We start from the raw sequence: 22,098 nt of genomic DNA, 5'->3' as shown, positions 1-22,098 counted from the left end.
TCTTCATCATAATTCTTACCAGACATAGCTAATAATGACCCTCTTTCACTAATGAAAAAAACACACACATGCACACATTGTGGCTGCTGTAATTAAGCTTGTGACGAGTTGAGTTGGAGGGAAATTAGATTTATTTACATGCTGTTCTGTTGCTGATGAAGCACTAGCTGTTGGGAAGACTTCTAATTAACCCTCCTTTAGAGGGTGTGCTCTTCGTGCCGCCTTCCCTCGACGTACCCTTTGTAAATTGCAGTTGGTTAAAAATAATAATAATAATAATAATAATAATAATAATAATTAATAATAATAATAATTAATAATAATAATTAGCCATTCTTAGAGTTCAGTCTCTCCTGTAACTCTTTAATCCTCGAGCCGTGTTGCCCAGATGCTGACAGTAATAAAATGCCTGAAAGTTCTCAGTTCTGAGCTGTAGTTACATCAGTTCATCAGCCAACGAGTGTTCCAGGAGAGCCAGCCCCCGGCCAGGCCCGGTCTAGGCACTCGGTGCATCAGAAGTGGAACCATGAATAGGCCTGCCTCGGAGGAGGTGAGGATGATGGGAAAGGAATTCGGGGAGTGGCCAGCTGAGGCAGGAATAAGGGCAGAGGAGCCAAACGGGGAGGCACTGGAGGCGTGGGTGAGGGAGGGAGGGAGGAAAAGCAGATGCAGCATTTAAAATGAGAGCTGGGCAGAGCCCACAGCAGAGACTAGACGTCCAGGGTTTTCTGAACAGACTTGCTGCCTGTTGCTGATTGCTGCCTCTGTCCGTGTGTGTGCAGCTCTGTCTGGGCAACAAAGAGGCCAGGGATGTCAGGGCTAGAAGCACGCAGGTCTGGGGCTAGGTGTTCACATCCTGGCAGTCCTAGGTTCTTAGAAGAACCTGGTTTCCAGGAAGCAGCGAGATCAGGCAAGGGCATCCACCACCAGTTACTACAGCCCCCCGGGTCCAAGAGGCCACCAAATGCATGGCACTCACGAATTTCATGACAGTTTTTTTTTTGGGGGGGGGGGGTTATTTTATTAGACATACACATGGATATTAAAGTACCCCCCCATATGTCAGAAAAGTTAGATTATGATAAAATACACGTCTTAGAATTAAAGCAATATGGTAATTAAGTCTTTAGAGGACAGCCTTGCGGGAGGCCAGACCCTGCCTGAAATACGCAGAATCAGGCAAGCTCCTCACCCGTCCCACAAGTGGCCAAGGCCAGGAGCGTCTGCGCAGTCACTGCCCTTTCTGGGTGCCACCATCTCTCAGGGTCATCTCCCCTCCAGGTATTGGCTCAGGAGGTCCCTGCCCTTCCCTCCAGGGAAGCTCCAAGTTGGAAGAAACCTCAGAGACCATCTCAACCAGCCCAGCTCTTACCTGGTCAAGACCACCCCTCCAGCATCCCTCAAGGGCTGTCCAGAGCCAGCTGGCACACCTCCAGGGGAGGGAGGTGGTTGCGACAGTCACCACCTCCCAGGGCACTGCCGGACAATGGACTCTATGGAGGGAAGGGGGCACGGATAGGTTAGGAACATGGGGACAACACCTGTCTTGAGTTTGGATACTTGTGAGCACCTCTGGCAACAAGTCCCTAGTGAGATGGGGGTGGGGGGCATAAACATGAACAGGCTTCAGAACCCATATCCACGCAGCTGCTTAATTACTCGAGTTTTTTTCTAAAGCACGTGGGACGTTTTGAAAGCCTAAGTCCTGCTGAAAGACGGCACAGCTCTAGACTCCAGAGTGAGGCAGGGGAGAATTCTCATTCCGTGTCACCAACACACAATAAACTCGTGCTTGGGTGTTTAGATCTTCTTCTAAACTACCTGCCACACAGTACAATGGCAGTTATCTCCTTCCCCTTAGACGTGCAGCATGGGGCAAGGTACACATGGCCCTTCGAGGAGAGGGACCAAACCCAGCACCCCTGTGTGCTCCGTGCCACTACAAAACAGACTTGGCATCAATGTGTGTCAGTAAGTGAGGCCAAGAATTTCTAATCTCAAAAATCACATTCTCCTTGCCTTTCAATGTCATACTGAGGATCCCATGGGTTTGTGATGCTTACCACTCACTCAGCTTACTGACCTGCTGCGTGAACATCTCCCATGTTCTCCTACGTACCCTCGCTTGAGAGTTCATGAACTTGTAGCAAAAGGAGCCCTTTGTAAGGTGTTCACATAATCACCACCACCTGCCCTGCACCAGGGAAGGGGCTCTGCAAATGTCTGCAAGGTGAACAGGGAGACCAGCCCCTGTTAAGAGGATGGCTTTGTCATCCACTTGCTTGAAGTAAATTTCCAGGACATGAGGGGCCCCTGCATGCTGAGGTCTGCATGGCCCGTGCCAGAGGTTAACGCTGTTTAATTACCGGGCATTTTTAAATCACCATAGCCCAATCCCACAGAACTCACACCTGTAACTTCTAGAATCCCACATAGTTCCACAAGTTATTGGGACGCTTGGGAACTCAAACCAAGCCAGACACGTGACCACCTGCCCGCGAATCCCCCCTAGGGGAGAGTGGTGAGGAGCCTGACTCACAGGAAACACCCTTGCCATCAATTCTGATGAAGAATGGTCTCGAAGACACACATACACGCACCCTGGATGCCCCAACAGCAAAACTCAGGTTTACCTGCCATGGCAGGTGCCCGAAAATTAATTTCCCCAAATGCTCAGAAGGGGAAATATGTTACAAATGACAAGTAAAGGAAAAAAGTAGGGACAACTCCTCGCTCGGAACCGGTCACCAGCTGGTCCACTGCAGCCATCATCACCCTGGTTCAGTACTGCATCACCTCTCCCCTTGATGACAGCAAAACCTCAGAGGCTTGTCTAGGCACCTGTCAAACCCTGAGAGGACACCTGCTACGCAGTAAGCACTAGAATGTTCTTGTTCCACCTTCATCTGCTAACAGTGGAAAATGGTTTATCCAGGAGCCTGAACATCAGAAGGATCCACTTCATGGATTTGTTTTAAAGGATGTTTAAAATAATTATTCTTTCAAAACTTACTCTGCCCTCATACTCCTTAAAGAATGACACCCCAAGTCTAAATTTTAGTGGTGAGGGCTGCATGCTTAGGTGATAGGACTTGAAAGAAATGCAAGGAAGTGATTGCCATAAGTCAGGTGAGTGGTTACCTCTGGAAGGAGGAGGGGGCTATGGCTGGAATGGAAAACACAGAGGGGGCTTCTGGGGTGCCTGGCAAAGTTCTCTAGCCCTGGGAGGTGGTTTCAATGACGTCCTACCTTATAAGAATTCACTAAGTTCAAGTTTGTTTTGTGGGGTGTCTGCATCTGTTTCATCTCACAATAAAACAGGTGAAAAAATAATAAAAGGAAAGCTTGCTATACTGTGGAGGTGATGCAACCCAACGGCCAGCAAATGGCCGGAGGGTAATGTGAAGGCAGCCGAGGGTCGGCTTACAGACTAGGTGCTGCAGGCAACCCTGTGGGACCAGGCAGACTGGCCGGCACGTGTCTCCTGGAAGTTCTCCATCCAGCATAAGCTCTGCTGGGTAATAGCTGTTTTAAAGCAGGGAATGGCACTTTTGCAGACACAAACACATTTGTCACATACTAAACTTTCCTGTTTTCTGTCACTGTGCTCGTTTGGAATTAAGATTCCCCAAACTCTAGAAGTGCTATTGGTTTTGAATGAGTTGAGGGGGTCAAACATCCCCTCCATGTCCCCCCCTTCAGGCCTCAGGGAAGCTGCCCCGGCAGGGCCTGGAGCCGAGGGACAACCCGCCCCTTAGCCCTGTTCTCTTCACTGTACCGAGTCTATACAGAGATATTTCTTGCACAGACGCCCCGCTGGGTCATAAGCTTCATAAGGGCCAGGATCACTTCTGACTTGCTTACACTGTAACCCCAGGAACTGGTGTTTGCTGAATGAATGAATAAGCCACCCTTCCACAAGGGCTTTCCTCTCTATTACATTCCAGGAATCAGGAACCACACCTGCCTTACTTGCTTACCATGGAACCATCAGTGTGTAAGCCAGGGCTCAGCACACGTTCTTATAAAATAAATGAATGGAAAAAAAGAAAAAGACAGTTTTAAGGATAAAGGATACAAAGATGACCAAGACATGGTCCTTCCATCAAGGACCTCCTCATCTAGCAAAGAGAGGCACAAACCAGACCATGGGATGAAGGTGAAGGCAGAAAATGAACAGGGGGTGATGGGAGCACAGGAGGGGGCTGTGAACTGTGAGGGGAAATCAAGGAGGACTTCTTGGAAGAGAGGACACAGAGCTGATTGTTGAAGGAAAAGCCAGAAAGTCTCCCTAACTGGGAGGCAGGCAGCACCTCCTGGGAAGTGTCCAGGGTCTCCCACCCACACCAACATCTTCCCAAAGCAGCTGCCACATCTGCTGCTTCCACCAAGAGTCATCTCCCCCAGAACCCCACGTCCTGATTTCCTCAACAGTAAAAGGGAGCCGATGACAGTGGTGCCTAAGTTAGAGGGCTACTGGGGAATTAAATGCGATAAGCCACTGTGGAAAGTGCTCAGCGCAGCACTGGGTACTATCACGGAGAAGAGCTTCCTTCCGACTGCGTTACCATTACTAAAGAGGGCGTGCTTTAGAGGAAAGCAAACCTGGGTTTGTCCTCAGCTTCCTCACGCTTTGCCGCCATGGGCCTTGAATGTGCACACAGATCTCCTCTGATCTGGTTCAGAGGCCAAGTCTGATTCAGCAGGTCTGGGGAGGGCCCCGAGATTCTCCATTTCTAATCAGCTGCCAGATGATGCCGGTCCGTGGACCACACTTTGAGCAGCAAACACTTAGCCCAACTGACTCCCCGTTTCCACCCTTGTAAAGCGGGAATGATAATAACCCGCTTATCGTGCGGATTAAATGGGCAACGTGCGTACAGAAACCCCTGGCGCTCAGCTGGGCACACACTGGGTGCTGAAAAGATACTCCTCCCTCTTCTGTCCCTCCCTCCTCTCTTCCCAGTAACTGGCTAGTTCCAAACTAGTGTTCATCATGGCACAGACCCCACCCAGAAGCACAGTCACAGTGTTCAAATACGGTTTAAAGAGGGAATGAATGAAGGGAGAAATTCCTATTTAGAAGGGACTCAGCAAAGGAGCTGAGATCCAGAAACAGCCTTCAGTGCCCAGACTCCGTCCGGCAGGTGCAGTGCAGGTGTAACTGCCAGTTGTGTTGGGACATATCTGTGAGTCGAAATCCCCCCATGGGAAGTGGCCCCCACCCCACACGTCCCCTCACCCCTGGCTGCACGAGGCCCACAGGTGCTGGGACAGAACTCCCCACACAAAAGCCTGTGGACAGCCCTTCACAGATGCACAGACTCCGTGCACGCTTCCCAAACACTGTGAGGCTGTCCTGGCGTCCAGACCAGAGGACAGAGGCTCACAGGTGCCTAGCAATTCGCCCAAGGCCAGGCCAGGAAGGAGGAGACAAGATGGGCAAACTGGATACCTTTCTAGAGCAATTTCCCTGGCATAAGGCCTGAACCTTACTTTCCAAGTGTGATGGGGTAGAGTGAAGGGCTCGCTGCCCCCTCCTCTGTCACAATGGACGTCAAAGGGACACGCGGGTCGTCCTGTGCCCGCCACCCTCGGGAACAGCCTGTGTTGACCCGTGGTTCTCATCTTCGCCGTCAGTCTGAAAAGCTGGCTGGGCCGAGCCCAACAGTGGGTCTGGGAATATATTACACTAATAATTCAGGGGGAAGTGAGCTACGTAAAGCGCCTACAACCTCCACATCCCCGAAACGAAGGGGTTTTGTTTCCTGTGTTTCTTTTCATGCCCCTTTTTGATTAAGACTGAACTAAAATGCAGTAAAGTGCTCCAATCTTAAGCAAGCTGGGTAGCGAGTTTTCACAGAACCTCCCAGTATCCGCAGGCCCCACAGGCCCCCTCCCAGCCCCGCCCCTAGATGGCCCAACCTCTGTCACCAGACATCGCTTTGCCCAGCTCTGAACGAGACATAAATGGACGCACACAGCCCACTCTCTCGTGTCTGGCTTCTTTCACTAAACGGTACGTCTCAGATCCAGCATTTGTCCTCATTGCTGTGTTGATACTTTTAAGGTTTGCTTTCTTAAAGGTCAGGTCCAATCCTGTCCTTTTTCTACCCCATCAGTGTCACTAAGGGCAGACATTCGACCACAGGGCAGCTCATCCCATTATTTCTGTCCTGCCATTTGTCTGACTGCTGGTTTGAGGTTTAAAGCATTTCCATTACCGCATGTGGCAGCCAAACTTCACTGAGCAGAGAGCTCCCTCTCTCCTCCGAGCGCCACTGGTGCTGAGACAACCAGCCTAAGCCGGGCACGGGGAAGGCAGAAGGCACAGCGTCTCTGGGTCACCAGAGCCCGTGGTGGGACCGTGGCAGGTGGGAAGCCAGGGCTCTCCACTCCCCCGAGGAACCACACCACTCCCTCACCCCAAAAGCCACACCGACAAGCCTCTTGCCACTGATGTCCTTTATCCAGGAGGGGACAAGAAAAGTCCACGCCCTCCAGGTTCCTTCTCAGTCTGCCAGCAGACGGAGTTTTAGATGAGGGTGTTGTAAAATGGTGAAATCATCTGGCAGTTTTTCCAAAAAATTAAGCAAAGCACATCTCCATCGACAGATGGAATGGATGAAAAAAAAGTGGTGTATACAAACAACAGATTATTATTCAGCCCTAAAAAGGAAGGCAGTTTTGACACATGCTACCACATGGATGGAGCCGTGAAGACACACCTAAGTGAAATAATCCAGACACTAAAGAAACAATACTGTTTGATTCCACTCACACGAGGCAAATTCCCCAAGTCGAAGGGTGGCTGCCCGGGCTGGGGGGAGTGGGGAATGGGAAGTTAGTGTTTAATGGGGGGAAGGTTTCCGTTTGGTAAGACGGAAAGAATCCTGGAGATGGATGGTGGTGATGACTACACAACCATGGGGATGTTCTTAATGCCACTGACCTGTACACTTGACAATGGTTAAGATGGTAAACTTTATGTTATTCATATTTTACCATAATTTTTAAAAATTTCATTGGGGAAAAAAAAGTAGAATGCTGAGAAGAAGCAGGCAGATGCAATAAAACCTAAAGCAAAAGTCGTGATATTAATATAAGACAAAAATTCATGGGGGACATGTACCCACCCCTCCCCAGGCCTCCCCTCACCCCTGGCTACACGAGGCCCACAGGTCCTGGGACAGAACTCCCCACACAAAAGCCTGTGGACAGCCCTTCACAGGTGCACAGACTCCATGCACGCTTCCCAAACACTGTGACGCTGTCCTGGCGTCCAGACCAGAGGATGGAGGCTCACAGGGGCCTAGCATTTCCCATTTTATAGATGAGGAAACTAATGCTCATAGAAGTCAAACAATCTAAGGTCCCCAGTAGGGAGGCAAAGCTTTGATTCAAATTTATGACCTGGCAAACTCTAGAGCCCAATTCTTAACCATGAGGCTATGGTGCCTTTCTGAGACATGCAAACAACCTAGGGGACTTCACAGTCCAACTCACTACCAACCAATGAATGGGTGAACAAAATGTGACCTGGGAAAGCAGAACAGAGTGGGCTAAGGCTGGATCAGGTACACAAAGACCAAACCATTCCTTAGCAATAATCTCATTGATTCACATAGAGAGTTTAGAGTTTTCAAATCACGCATATCTAAGAATCATTTGATCCAACAGACCATGGAGGCAGATAGGAGAGGACTCATTATCATCCATAACTGGTAAGAGAGGAGGCTTCAGGAATGATCAGAGAGGTGCATGGACAGCTAAAAGTCACACAGCAAATTCCCATCAAGTTAGACCTAGCATCCAACCAGGCCTCATCCCTTGACCCCAGAGACAGACCCCACTAGGCTCCCTGGAATGTGCCCCTAGATACTACATTCCAGCTGCACCAGGATACAGATAGAATTCTCTGAAGTCCATGCAGTCTTCCTGCCAAGCCACCACACAATGCTTGCCTGCCAGCCTGACACTCAGCCCTCCGTTTTTTATTGCTAATTAATTTGGATGGAGATGTCTTTAAAAGGAGACTTACGTCGGGTCCTCCCCACTGTCTGTGAACCAATTTCATTACAACAGAAACCGTGTTGCCAAAATGAGAAATCCCCTCCTTTTCAGGCCTGTGCCCTTGAAGGCATCTTATTAGAAAAGACCATTTCTTAATTAACATTTTTGATCTTTAATCCATTACACATCCCTCTAATCCTGTACGGAGGTGCGGCTGGCCCACTTCCGCGGGCTGGCTTTGAGCTGCGCGAGGCTGGCAATTTCAGCGCTGAGGGCTCGCTCACAGCTGGACTCCGCCATGGACAGTCTGCCGCTCCCAGACACAACCCCTGGTCTAGCCGCGGGTACGTTTCCCGAGTGGGAGCCAAGAAGGGGGGCTTGGCGCAGACACCCCCAGATGGGCCAGTCTGCAGACGAGAGTTCATTTCATTAACCCCTGAACCCCATCTCTTCTCGCCCCAGAATGGCTTTGAGCAAAGGCTGCTTTATCAGCTCTGGCTCCCACCAAGCATGAGAGTGGAGAGGCTGGTCTTCCTTCCCATTCGCATAAATCTCCAGCAACTTGACCACGTCTCTGCGAAGAGCTGGTCCCAGCAAGGTCATAGGACCCCACTTTGGAAAGCTTTGAACCTGCCTGGTGACTCAGTCCTTCCTCAAAAACTTTCTTCATTGGGTTTTGAGGACCCTGCTCTCTCCTGGGTTTCCTCCTACCTCCCAGACCACTCACCTGTCGTCTCAGTCTCTCCTCCTCATCCCAACCTTCAATACTGATGCCTCCCTGGATGCAGACCTCAACTCCTCTGTTCAGTCTGGGCTCACTCCCCTGGTAGGTACATCTATCCCAGCTCTAAATGCCAATGACCCACCTGAATACATCCCCAGCCTCTGCTTCCCCCAGATCACAGCACATTCAAATGCCCATCACCGCCTAAGAAGCATCTCAAACTTATCGCCACAACCCAAGTCTTAAGCCCACGGCCACCACCTGCACTAGAGCGGCTCCTCCCGGGACACCCATCACCCTGAAGGACCCCTCCAGCCACCCAGCTGCTCGGCCAGAAGCCTTGCAGTCATTCGTGTTTCCCCTCCTTTCCTCATCCCCAGCACCCAATCCAGCTTTTGCTGCTGGACCTACCTCCAAAAGAAATTCCCAATCCCAGCTCTTCAACCTCCTGCCTTTGGTCCCAGCCCCGCCACCTCTCACCTGGATGAGGGCGCCCGTCGGCCTCCCTACTGCCTGCACGCGGCTGAAGGGGTCCCTCCTCACCTCCGGCCCAACTCCCCTTCAACGCAGAATGGAATCCACAGTGCTCACCATGGCTCGATGCTACCTGCCTCCCTGCTCATTTCCCTAACCTCACCTCTTGCCCCACTGCCCCTGGTTCACTCTATTCCAGCCACAGTGGTGTTACTTTCCTTCTTCTGTCCTTCAAAAAGCCCAGCTCATTCCCACGGTGGGGAACATCTGCAACCCTGCTCCCAACCCTCTGCACGGCTCACTCCCTCTCTGCTCAAATGCCCCCTCCTCGGAAGAGGCCTCTCTGACCGCCCCGCCATCTCTCTCTACCTGGCTACCCTGCTGGTCCCCGCCCCGTGAAAACACATTATGTATTTCTTGGTTTACTTTGCTGGCATCATCTTCCCCACTAGGCTCACAGCAGGAACCCTGTTCGCCCCGTTCACCATCTACAACAGTGCCCAGCACTCAGTAGGTGCTTGATAACATTTGTGACTGACAGAATGAAGCCTGTCGGGACTTTGCCAGTGGTGGCTCAGGCTCACAGACATTACTGGCCATCAAGGAGTGGTCCTGCAACACCAGCACTGAGGCTCACCCAGCAGCAACCGAAAAGGTGCTCAGACATTCAGTAGAACTTCCTGGTCATACACGTTCTGTGAAATTGTCCATCAGTGAATAAAGCACAGCTTGAGCCTCATGCTGGATTATTAGAGGCCTGAAGGGAGCGAAAGCGTCCATGGTGACGGGGAGATGGAGCTTCTGAACAGTTAAGGAAAAGGGACAGGCCAGCACGTGGTCCTTCAGAGACTCCAAAGGGCAGGATGGGAGTTCATGGAAAGGGCAGGCCCCCAGGAGACACACGTGCAAAGGGCTCACAGAGGGCAGTCATGGCACTGGGCCTTAAAGGACACACAGCTTTGGGGTAGGTGGCAGGGGAGGAGAGAGGGCATTGCGAGAGGGGGACAGAGCCCAAGCAAATGCATGGGGTTGGAATGAGGATGCAGGACACAAAGGGAGAGACCTCTGTAAGGGACTGTTTCTGAAGACTCAGAATTCTCTGCCTATATCCACTCTCCGAGAAAAATGCTCCAGTGAGACCCTCCACAGGACCACCTGCCTCAGGGCACTGTGACCTCCCAGGCTGCCGCAGGCTCCTGAATCTGGCCAGCCACAGAGCTGGGCCCAGAGCGTGGGGCTCCGGACTCCCAGTCTAGTGCTCCTGCCATTCAGGACTCGCCAAGCTTCCCCTTCATCTGCCATCCCCAGACCTTGCCCTGAGCCCTGGAGGTCAGTGTGCTGCAGAGCAGGAGGACAAGGGCCCTTCCCCCAGCAGCAGGAGGCCAGATGCCCACCCGCCCTTCCCTCCCCCAGACCAGGGATGGAGGATGCTGGCCAGCTGTTGAGGAGCAGACTGGCCAATCTCCCCCTGACACCAGACAAGCTCCTTTTAGGGAAACTCTGCCACAGCCCAGGCAGGATCTCCCAGTGGGTCAGGCCTGGGGGCCTAGGCTGGGGATGGTGCTCGGGGAAGGACCAAGGATAACACCCACAACAGAGACAATTCAGCACCTTCCACACAGGCTGCCCTTGCACACTGGTCCATGCCCCACCCTCACCTAGTGGTCCCTTCACAAACCTGCAGGTCAGACTCGGGCCCATCTCTGCTCCCTGGGTGGGGTCCCAGCTTGGGGGTGGGGTGGGGAAGAGAAAGGGGGGTGCTAGGCTCTAAAGTTAGCCTATGAGGCAAAAACGCCATCTGCCTTGAGATACAGCTGCCGTGGCTAAGGATACACATATGAGGGTGCTGGCTGGATGATGGCTCCTATGTCGGGCATGAGGCATGAAGACACACATCTTAAAATCCCAGTCACAGTCACCTGTACCATGAGGGGCCATGCAGACCAGCATCTGAGGGAGCATCAGATTCTCACCTGCATCTCAGGCTGACCAGGCAGCCCCTATTGACTGAAACTGCCAACCCTCTTTAAACAGTTATTGCCCTCTTTTCTTGGCAAATGTGCATCTAAATTGGGAGAAGTTAAATGAGCTAGTATGCAGGATGCAGATTGCTGTCAGCAAGGTTGGGGAGAGGGGTTTGGTGATCTGTGCTGCGATGCAGCTCTGCCACAAACTTGCTGTGTGACATTGGGCAAGACCCCTAGCCTCTCTGAGGCTCAATTTCCACATATGGAAACAAGAATGAGAATAATACCTATGGTCAAAGTGCTACTTCAAGGATTCAGTGAGATAATGCCCATGGAAGTGTCTGCTTGAGGGATGCAAGGGAGAAGAGCAAAAGCACCTGGGCCTTGGGGACAGAAAGAGCCAAGTTCAAATCCTGACCAGCCACTTACCAGCCACTTTCCAACCAGCAGACCCTGATCTCTGCAGAAACAGGCTGTAAACAAAAGCACAGACTTGCACAAACTCAAGGCCGGAACCGCAGGGTCACAGGGTGGCCACCCCTCAAAGCGATCCCACAGTGTGTAACTGTGGCCTCGCCTGCGCTGTGCCTTCCCTAAGGGCTGGGTCCAAGGCAGCCGGGCCCCAGGTCCCTTGGGGGCCCCAGGCTCTGTGGCTTTGCAGGAGTCGGGGACTCTGGCTGGAATCCCAGGCTGGCTGCCTCTCTGTCCTTTCTCTATCCACATTTGGGGAAGGCATTTCCTCCTTCCCGGGGCCTGCGGGTCAGGTTTCCACCCAGATGGAAAGTCCCACCCCGGGGCCCCCAAAGGAGAGCTCACCATGGAAACTCCACAGCGCGCCCGCCAGACACAGGGGCAACTGGCCACTGGCAGGCCTTACCAGGGCCAGGCCCACAGCCCTGCCAACTGGGAGGGAAGGGGACAGAGGGGGCTCCGGCTGGGCTTTCCATCTCAGGCACAGAACAATGTTCACACTTACATGCAAAGCAAAGAGTGGCTGCGTGTTTAGGTAGGTGTGTGTGCATTTAGGTGTATGTGTCTACGGAAAGACCCTGAAGTAGCAGCCCCGGCCCTGAATCCTCTTAACCTTTTTGAGCCTCAGTGCCTCCTGGAGGCTGCATTCTACTCAGAAAAGATGAGTAAATACAATAATCTTGTAAAAATTGAACAGGGGTGGATACTGCTGGAGGAAAGCCCTTAGGCCCAACATGCTAAACACAGCCTGATTGCAATCTGGGCAGAGAAAGTGAGGACACAGTGGGTAAGGTGTCTCTTGGGCTGTTGAGCTCAAAACATAAAGTTGTACAAGGTCTTACTGTACAGCACAGGGAACTATATTCAATGGCTTGGAGTAACCTGTAATGGAAAAGAATATGTATATATATATGTATAAACTGAATCACTTTGCTGTACACCAGAAACGAATACATTATAAGTCAACTATACTTTAATTAAAAAAATATATAATACAGTCATTAAGGAAACTTTGGAAAGTACAGAAGTGTAAAGTAAAAAAAACATACAGTTGTAAGCAGAGCTTTCCAAGACTTAGTGAGTTGGGGACGAGTGGTTTTCAAAAAAGGGAGGGGATTTCTGAGGTCGAAGATAACAAAAAAGAAGCAGACTCACAGATACAGAGAGGAAACCAGTGGTTGCTGGGGGGTGAGGGAAGGAGGGGGGGCAATACAGGGGCAGGGGAGTCAGAGGTACAAACTATTAGAGATAAAATAAGCTACAAGGATGTATTGTACAACACGGGGAATACAGCCAGTATCTTATAATAACTATAAATGGAGTAGAACCTTTAAAAATTGTGAATCACTATATTGTACACCTGTAGCTTATATAATATTGTACAGCAACTATACTTCAATTAAAAGAAAAAGACATTTGAAATTCCTCAAAAGACTAGGAACAGACTTACCATATGACCCAGGAATCCCACTCCTGGGCATATATCCAGAAGGAACCCTACTTCAAAAAGACACCTGCACCCCAATGTTCATAGCAGCACTATTTACAATAGCCAAGACATGGAAACAGCCTAAATGTCCATTGACAGATAACTGGATAAAGAAGATGTGGTATATTTATATAATGGAATACTATTCAGCCATAAAAACCAACAGCATAACACCATTTGCAGCAACATGGATGTTCCTGGAGAATGTCATTATAAGTGAAGTAAACCAGAAAGAGAAAGAAAAATACCATATGAAATCGCTCATATGTGGAATCTAAAAAAACAAAACAAAACATAAATACAAAACAGAAACAGGCTCATAGACATAGAATACAGACTTGTGGTTGCCAAGGGGGCGGCGGGTGGGAAGGGACAGACTGGGATTTCAAAATGTAGGATCGATAAACAAGATTATACTGTATAGCACAGGGAAATATATACAAGATCTTGTGGTAGCTCACAGCAAAAAAAAATGTGGCAATGAAGATATGTATGTTCATGTGTAACTGAAAAATTGTGCTCTACACTGGAATTTGACACAACATTGTAAAATGACTATAACTCAATAAAAAAACGTTAAAAAAAATAATAATGCTATTTTCAGGGAAAAAAAAGACATTTGAAGAGTCCTCCCCCAGACTCACAGCGACCACTGGCCTACCAAGGGCTCTTTGAGGCTCCGGGTTAAAGGAGCCCATTTGATTGCACTTAACCAGGCACTTAGGAAGGTAACCTGAGCAGCTGCCTGAGAACGCAGCCAGCTGGGGCAGCCTCAACTTCACCCCTCTCCCTCCAGGCTGCACTGCATGTAATTCCTTGGCTGTGGTGTGCACTTAGGCCCTAAGCATTTTCCAGGGTCAATTTAAGAAAGAACTCGAGGAAAGATGTTTCTGTATCGTGTGCCAAATTGTTACTGAGACAGGGCTGTTGTTTGTTCAATGATTAATGAGGATCCACACAGTAAATTCCTCAGCATTTTGTGCCAGGGAAAAATGTCTGTCTGCCTCCAGGACTTGAATCAGCCAGAGAGGCAGCTATGCTGCCCTTCATCTTATTTCTCTTTTGGCCTTGGCTGCCAGGAAGCTCACCTGCATCATGACCTGCTGACATAATGAGTTCTTTCATCAACTATTTTAGCTGTCCAAAGACACGTGGACACCTCATCTTGTTTTATGAATAATCAGAGCTGGCATTTATTGGATGCTTGCTGTTGCCAGGCTCTGTGCTGCACACACAACATTTATGCTCTCACTCATTCTTATAAAAATGCCACCAGGTAGGGCTTCAGTATCCCCACTTTATAGATCAGGAAACTGAGACCTGAGAAGGTGAATAAGTGAATCAAATCCATCTTCACAGCTCAGAAGCCAACAGCGTTGCTATGTGTGTTCACCCTGTCTCCTCACTCTAGAAGGTGAGTCCAGAGGGCACGAAACCACTGCATTCTTGTGTCCTAGATGGGCATGGACAGGCACCTGATCATTACATGGCGAACGAACTGGAGGTGAAGCCAGGATTGAAACAAAGGTCTATTTGCTTCAAACCCATGCTCTAACTTCGGTCTTTTCAATCTTGAGAGGTGGTAAACCTCACCCTAAATTTAACCTTCAACTCACCCTTAACCCTAATACTAAAACTAAGCTTACACACAATCCCACATGAATTCACCAATAACCAATCCAATGCTCCCAGCCCCGCCTTGTCCTCAGTTCTGCGGGGCGAGCACTCTGGCCACAAAGGCTAGGGGGTTAGAAACACGGCCTCCCGTGCAGATGGTGGAGCACATGGGGTCTGCAGCGGGGAGAGGTCAGCGGGTACGGGGTCAGGTTTCCGCTCTGGGAAGCCTGGGCAGACGTGAGCGGGGCAGGCTTCGGCCAAGTAGGCCCGGGGCAGGGGGTGGCAGGGCAGCTCCTCTGGCCGGAGAGGGCCAGCCCGGCGGGTGGGGAGGAGATGCCCTGCCCCGCTTCCTGCCCACTGCGTCTGGCCAGGAGCCCCGCAGCCAGCACAGGAAATAACAGGGGCCCCCAGAGGCCGCCCATGCAGGCCCTGCTCCGAGGTCGCCCAGGGAGGGAAGGAGGCCATTGTCGGCCTTTGTTTCAGTTTCCCCAGTGTTGCCCAGGCTCCAAGAGGCCCCTGGGAGCTAACAAAGCCTCCCCTCAACCCACAGCTGTCCAGCCTCCCCGAGCCCGACCCTAGGGACAAGCCCACCAGGCCCTGGGCTCTTAAAGCGGCAGGTGCAGAGTAGAAATGAAGTCATGTCCAAGTCGGGGGTGGGGCGCACGCGGGCCAGAGCAGGCTGGGCAGGCGCATGGACAGATGGGCGCTTGGGTCTGTGTCTGCACCCGGGTCTGCCCAGGGCCAGGTCCAACAGCAGGGGTGCGGATCTTAGGAGGGAAAGAATGGTTGCGACTCTGAGCGTACAACAAAGAAACCAAAGAAAGGAAGCCCAGAGAAAGGAGGGCAACCCGGACAACCTGGGCATCCACCTGGGTGGGGAGAACTGTCCTCATCCTTGAAAAGACACATCCCAGAAGCAGCTCCTCCTGCCCACTTGCAAGCCTAGGAGTGTGGATGGGTGTGTGGTGCGCGTGTGTGCACGTCTGTGTATGTGCTAATGTTTGTAAGCGTGTGCCTGCGTGCCCTGCAGGCACGTGTGAGCAGACACATAGGCACTGTGTCTGTGTGCATGTGTGTGCGTGTGTGAGGGCTGCAGGAACACAGGTGAACGTCTGTATATGTGCACCATGTGAGGGTGTGTACGTGTACCTTGTGGGGGGGGGTGCAACATGTGTGCGTGTGGATGTGTCTGCACACGTGCTTATGTTTGTGAGCATGTGTGTGCACACATGAGCATGCACACACAATGACTTGTCACTGTTGAAGCACACTCTCAGGCTTGTCAGCATCAGCAGTCACTCATTCCCCCGCTAGCCCCGGTGGCCTGTCACTAGTGGTGTGTGACTGCCATGACCTCTGTAGGGCTCTTACCACATCCTCAGGGGGGTCACCCCACAGAGACAAAGTACATCAACACTGAGTCCCAGTCACTGTGAATTAGCAACTACAGAGTGGGCCCTAGACTCAGACCAAACCAACCCAGGTTCAAACCTCTGCTCTGGCCTGGACTAGCTGTGAAAGCCTGCACCTGTCTCTCAACCTCCCTGAGCCTCAACTGCTCATCTGTGAAATGGGGATGATGCCACTTCTCACCACCCGTGGTTCAGGAGAATAAATGAGAGAAACATGTCAGGTACACAGCCCCCCGCCTGGCTCCAGTGAAAGCTCACTAGATGGTTGGTTCTTTTCACTGTTACTGTTATTACAGTTGCTTATAATTAAAGTTCCTGAAGATATAACAGTGAGCAAAGCAGGCACTCCCCTGCCTCTATAAGCCTGAAGGGTTTGCAGAGCGTTTAGCCTGGGAAGCAGAATAGCAGGAGCAAAGATTTCTCCTCTTTACTGGATTCGATACCAGTCTGAGGTGTTAACTACTACCAAGTATGGCCAGCAGCCATCAGTTAAAGCAATCAACCACAACAGAGGTAAAAAAAGAATTATCAATGTGGTGCAAAATAATGGGTTTTTGAACCAGACAGGCATCAGCCTAATATACACGTGTTGAGAGAGAGAGAGAGAGAGAACATGAGCGTGTACCCACACCTGCCTGCACCCTCAAGGATTCTAAGGGAGTGTCAGCTAAGATGACAACAGCCCCGTGGGCTGCCCACAGCCTACAGCAGGACAGTGGCTGACGCACTGCTGACAATACCCAACCCAGGAACTGGCCCTCAGATTGCCCGCCCAGGAAGCCAGGACCAGCCAGGCGGCACGATCGAGGCTGACCTTGGCCATTTCCTACTGGGCGCCGACCCATGGCTACACGGTGGGTGCGTCGAGCCCCACCCAGCGAAGGAGCTTGATCATATGACAGCCTAAGGGCTTCCATCTTTCAGCACAGACCCTGCCCACCCACCCCCACCAAGCCCCAACCCCAGCCCAGCCTTCTCCACTTGGGAAACAAGCCTCGCCCCACCAGCCAGGGTCAGCATGAATGAGGATGGTCTTGAGAACTCAGTCCCACCCTGACCCTGCACAGGGGTGAAGGCTAGAGCGCCCTGCCCACTGTGGCAATGCCTAGATATAGCCAGCTGAGACAAAGGGAAGAAAAAGGGAGGGGCCCGTCCTTGTCTGTCACCTGCACAGATCCAGGCTCAGAGCTAAGCTCCAAGCCAAGCTTCCCTCAATCAATAGCAAGAATAAAAGTGCAGGGTACCAGGTGCCAACATAGGGGGCTAACGCTAACCCACGTGGATTTCCTCCTATCATCCTCACAATGGCCCTAGGAAGCCGACTAATTATCCCCATTTCAGATGAGGACATGGAAAGCACAGAGAGGTTAAATGACTTACTCAAGGTCACACAGCTCACAAGCATCTTGACCTCAAATCCAATTCCTGCTCTTAACAAAGTGAACAAAAATCTGGCCCTGAACTGCCAAGTGCAAATACAGATGAAGAGGCAGAAGTGAAGTTCTCCACCTTGGTAAATATTTTCTAGGTATCTGCCAGTTACCAAGCCAGAGCTGGGCCCTTGGAGCACAGTGAATCATACACAGTCACTGGCTGAAGGAGCTAGCAGAGCTGCGAGGGAACTGGGAGTGAATGGAAGGAACCTCATAACCAAGCAGAGGGCATGAGGGCCAGGATTAGGGCGGCCCCTGAGGCTTAGGGACAGGCACAATTATTAGGGCCCGGCTATCACAGTATACTGCCTGGAGGAGGTGTCATTTAGGTTGCTCTTTGAAGGATAAGCTCCACAGGCAGAGGGCCCAGTCAGAGGTCAAGAGGAGCCGGCAAGACGGTTTAACTCATCAGACCCACTAAGTCCTCACTACTCAGGGTAGTGTGTGGGCCAGCAGCTTCCGCACCACTCTGGAGCTGGGGAGAAATGCAGACTCACAGGCCTTACCCAGAACTGCGCAGTTAGAATCTGAATTTTAACAAGATCACCAGACTTGCCTGCACATTCAAGTTTGAGCTGAGCCAGTATAAACCACACCTGGGCAACACAGAGAGACCTCCCCCCAAAGTCAAAGGGAACAAAGTCATCATCACGCCCACAGGTTCACACCCATATGCACACTTGACGTGGCCCTGGTTTATAGCCAGGCTTCAAGTCCCCCCCAAAACTGCTGATTCCTACTGTCCACCAGTGGGGTCCCAGATCCTCTGGGAGCCTCATTACTGACGCCCCCAGAAAAGCCCAACAGCACCAGGACAGGAGAAAGGGGACACCGGGCTTGCTGGAGTGGACAGCTCCAAATCAGCGAGGCTGGGAGCAGGCGACCTCACTGCAACAAGCAAGGGTACCACGGCAGAGTGGCTGCTGTGCGCCAGCCTGTGGGTACAGGACAAATGACAGAGTCCCTGCCTGAGGAAGCTCCAAGTCCACCCAGAGAGGCGAAATCAACAAGACAAGGCCCGCTCCATGGCTTCACTGGAGTGAAACCATCAGCCAGGCTGCGGGGAAGGAAAAACAGAGTCAGAAGAGAGACACCACACACACACGCACGCACACACATACCCTGGGCACCAGCACACACGTGCACACGCACATGTGCACAGCAGACACACCACAGAGGAAGCGATGTACAGTGCAGCCCAGCAGGGGCCCCTGGCTGGTCCAGAGCCAGAGGAAAGGGTGGGCAGGAAACGCCACATCCCCCTTGGAGAACAGGTCCAAGTCAGCCCCAGGAGCCCAGGATGCTGCACAGAGGGGTGCAGAAGCCTGGGGGCTGCCATGGGTTTGAGTCAGGGCCGCAGCACCTGGGTACACTCACACACACACACACGCACACGAGTGCACGCCTCCATGTGCACACAGGGCACAGATGCCCTACCTCGTGGACTGCTCACCATGGTAACAGAGTGGCCACCTCTCAGCTCCAGTCACCACCTGAAGGTTTCTGAGGCCTCCTGTGCTGGGGAAGCAGCTCTAACAAAGGCGCAGCCCCGGCCAGCCTGGCCAGGGGGTCCACAGAGCAGACCAGCCGGCGCATGCCTGCCGCGCTCCCCCGGTGAGCTCGGGGCCACCGCATCTTCCTACCCAGCCTGCCTGGCTCCACTTAGCTCAACTCCCCACAGACGCCCCAACCGAGCTAATGAGAAACTCCCCAGCTGGCCCCATATAAAAACGCATTTCATAAGTCTTTAAAATGCTAGGAAATTCTCCATCTCTTTAGGACTTTTCTGCTCCTTTAAAACGTCCCCTGATCCTCGTCGAGGAAATGACTGGGTTGGGGGCTCAGGGACAGGAGGTGGACAGCACCAGCTGAGCCAGCAGGGGGCCAAGGGGCACCTGGCAGCTTCTGTTGTCGGCCCCAGGGTTAATGGGGAGAGTGGTCGGGATACTGTCACTGATAAGCCAGGGTAGGATGGTCACTAGGGAAAGAACTCAGGGTGAGGGGGCCGGGGGAGAGGTAGAGAGAAAGAAGAGGGAGTCAGCCTTGATTTGACGATTGAAAGAAAAGTTGAAAGTTCCTGGGAGCCCCTAAGAAAAACTCCAAAGGGAAAAAAGACCACCTACACAAAGATGTTGGTCATAGCCTTGTTTATAAGAGCCCAAAACTAAACAGTCCAAGTGTCCAGCAGGGGAGGGGCAGCTCAGAAAATGAATGCCCATCCGCCCAGTGACCCCGGGGTAGCTGCCAGGAAGGAAGGGTATGTGGGTCCAGGGGTTCCAAGAAGCTCAGGGCTCCTGGGGGCTAGACAGAGCCCACCAGTGCCCTCACCCTGCACTTCATCTAGAGAGGAAGCTTTCCTACACTATGGAGCTGGAAAAGGGGCCAAGAGAAATGTAAACAGCATGTGTGCAGAAGCGCAAGGTTGTGGGTGGAGTTTCTGTGAAGTAGTTGAAATAATAAATACGTGCTCTAGGAAAACACAAGCGGGGTGGGGAGGCAGCTCAGAAAAGGGTCAGAAGTGCAGGCTGGGCTGCACAGAGGGGCCTCGACTCCCTGCAGCAAAAGGTCCAGTCTTCCAGACATTTCCATCCACTTCAGGGGTCGAAATGTGGAGGTAAAGGGCTGCCAGGGGAGAGGAGGTGGCCCCTTTGTCAGGGGTGGGGACACTGACCACTCCCCCTAACCCATGGCTTACTCAGAGCCCGACTAAAAGGAAAATGAAGGGCTTCCAGCATCCCGCCCCAAAGGCCCCCACCCAGGCACCCGACACCCAGATGCCACTGTGATCTCCCCTCTCTGAGCAGGTCTCAGCTCCTGCAGCCCTAACACATCCTCCCCCTGCAAACTGCACGCAGGCCCCACACCCGGGGATGGTCATGAGGGGCCCGGGGGAGGCTGGCTGGGGTCAGGCGGGTGGGAGTCTCTACAGAGAGCCTGACCCACAGTGTCTTCCAGGCCTGGCCTTTGAAGATGGGAAATGTGCACAAGGCCTTCAAAACATGTACTTCTCCTTCTGGGCAGCAAACCAGAAGGCCTGGCCCTAGTTGGACTCTTCCACCCAACCCAGGAAGGACCTGGCACTGACTTGACCACCCCACTCCCCAAGCCTCTGGACCCCCTCTAAAATGTAGAGCCTGGACCCACATTCTCACAGGCAGATCTGCCATTTACAGTTTAGGTGCTACTTTTATGCCTGAGCTGCCTGGGTTCAAAGCCCAGCTCTGCCACTTCCTGTCTGTGTGACCTTGAAGCAAGTCACTAGCATCTCTGTGCCTCGGTGTCTGTATGTGAAAAGCACTGAAAAGGAGGACTGGATCCTAGAAGTGGCTCGTAAATGGGAAGGATGGTTCCATTAACCAGGACCACGAGACCCATCACGTGGTGGGAAGACCTGAAACTCTGATCACACCAGTAAGGGCTCAGACGGCTGGGCCATCGCAAACAACTGATTATATTGAGTGTTTCTCTCCAACCACAAGTATGTGTGTCACCACACCAGAAATCAACCTGGCTAACCTGCCCAGGCATTGAAAATGAATATCTGTCAACAAATTGACAGTCTCCCATCTCCAGCCCACCCCGAGACCCTCCTTCCACTGCACCCCCAGCTTGGTCCAGAGCAGCCATGTTGGAAGGAAGCCCGACCTGCCCTGAAACCTGGCCCAGGGAGGTGGGAGGTCCCAGTGAGACTGGGACTATTGAGACAGTTACACAAAGATGAGTCCCTTCAGCTCCCAGCTCAAACTCAGTGATCTGGGGAAGGGAGGCAAAGCTCCGTTTGGTTTGACTGGTTCCCTGAAAACCCACATGGTAGGCTTACGATCATCCTGCCTGCCACTCAGATCTCATTCCAAAAGGCTTGAGGGAATACAGAGGAAGCTCCTAAGGGAAGACAGGCCTCCTCCCCAAGCTGGGCCAGGCAGGTGGGGGGGGGGGGGGGGGGGCGGGGACAAAGAGGCCTGGAAAGTCAGGCCTAAGCAGTGGCCCCTTGGTAAAGACACACATGGTAGCCTTCTGCTGGTGGCCAGGCTCAAACCAGCTGGCAGAGGGACTTTCTTTGGCCTGAACAGTGTTTTTCAAATGCATGAATTGTCAAAAATGAGATACCACTTTACATCTAGGAAGGCTAGAATCCACCAAAAAAAAAAAAAAAAAAAAAGAAGAAAAAGAAAAAATACAAGTATGAGTGAGATGTGGAGAAACTGAAACCCACATACTATGTCTTAATAAAGCTGCTTTAAAAAGATATGAGCTGACGGAAGGGATAGCTCAGTGGTAGAGTGCATGCCTAGCATGCATGAGGTCCTGGGTTCAATCCCCAGTACCTCCATTAAATAAATAGATAAATAAACTTAATTACCACCCCCCCAAAAAAAGATGAGCTGCTAATTTTTTAATCTGATGATTTCATATGAAAATCCAGCTTTCTGGCTTCTCTTTGAAAAACTCAGATGATGGGGGGAATCTGGGCCCAGGTGTCCTGGCACACCAGCTGCCC

The 22,098-nt window shown here is 51.8% G+C and overlaps 1 protein-coding gene across 2 annotated transcripts in view; it reads right to left on the bottom strand.

Moving 5' to 3' along the window:
- ZNF423 (zinc finger protein 423) overlaps nt 1-22,098 on the bottom strand; it is a 313,307-nt gene that overhangs the window by 227,746 nt on the left and 63,463 nt on the right. The window contains exon 2 of one of the 2 annotated variants that reach the window (XM_010990090.3): nt 1,373-1,493. The exons of the other annotated variant lie outside the window; for it this stretch is intronic. The gene's annotated coding sequence lies outside the window, so the exon portion shown is untranslated. The remainder of the gene's footprint in view (nt 1-1,372; nt 1,494-22,098) is intronic. 2 annotated transcript variants of the gene reach the window in all.

The sequence above is a fragment of the Camelus dromedarius genome, chromosome 9, assembly GCF_036321535.1.
Source record: "Camelus dromedarius isolate mCamDro1 chromosome 9, mCamDro1.pat, whole genome shotgun sequence".
NCBI lineage: Eukaryota > Metazoa > Chordata > Mammalia > Artiodactyla > Camelidae > Camelus > Camelus dromedarius.
The sequence above is the reverse complement of the archived record's forward strand: the minus strand, read 5'-3'. Positions and strand labels throughout refer to the sequence as shown.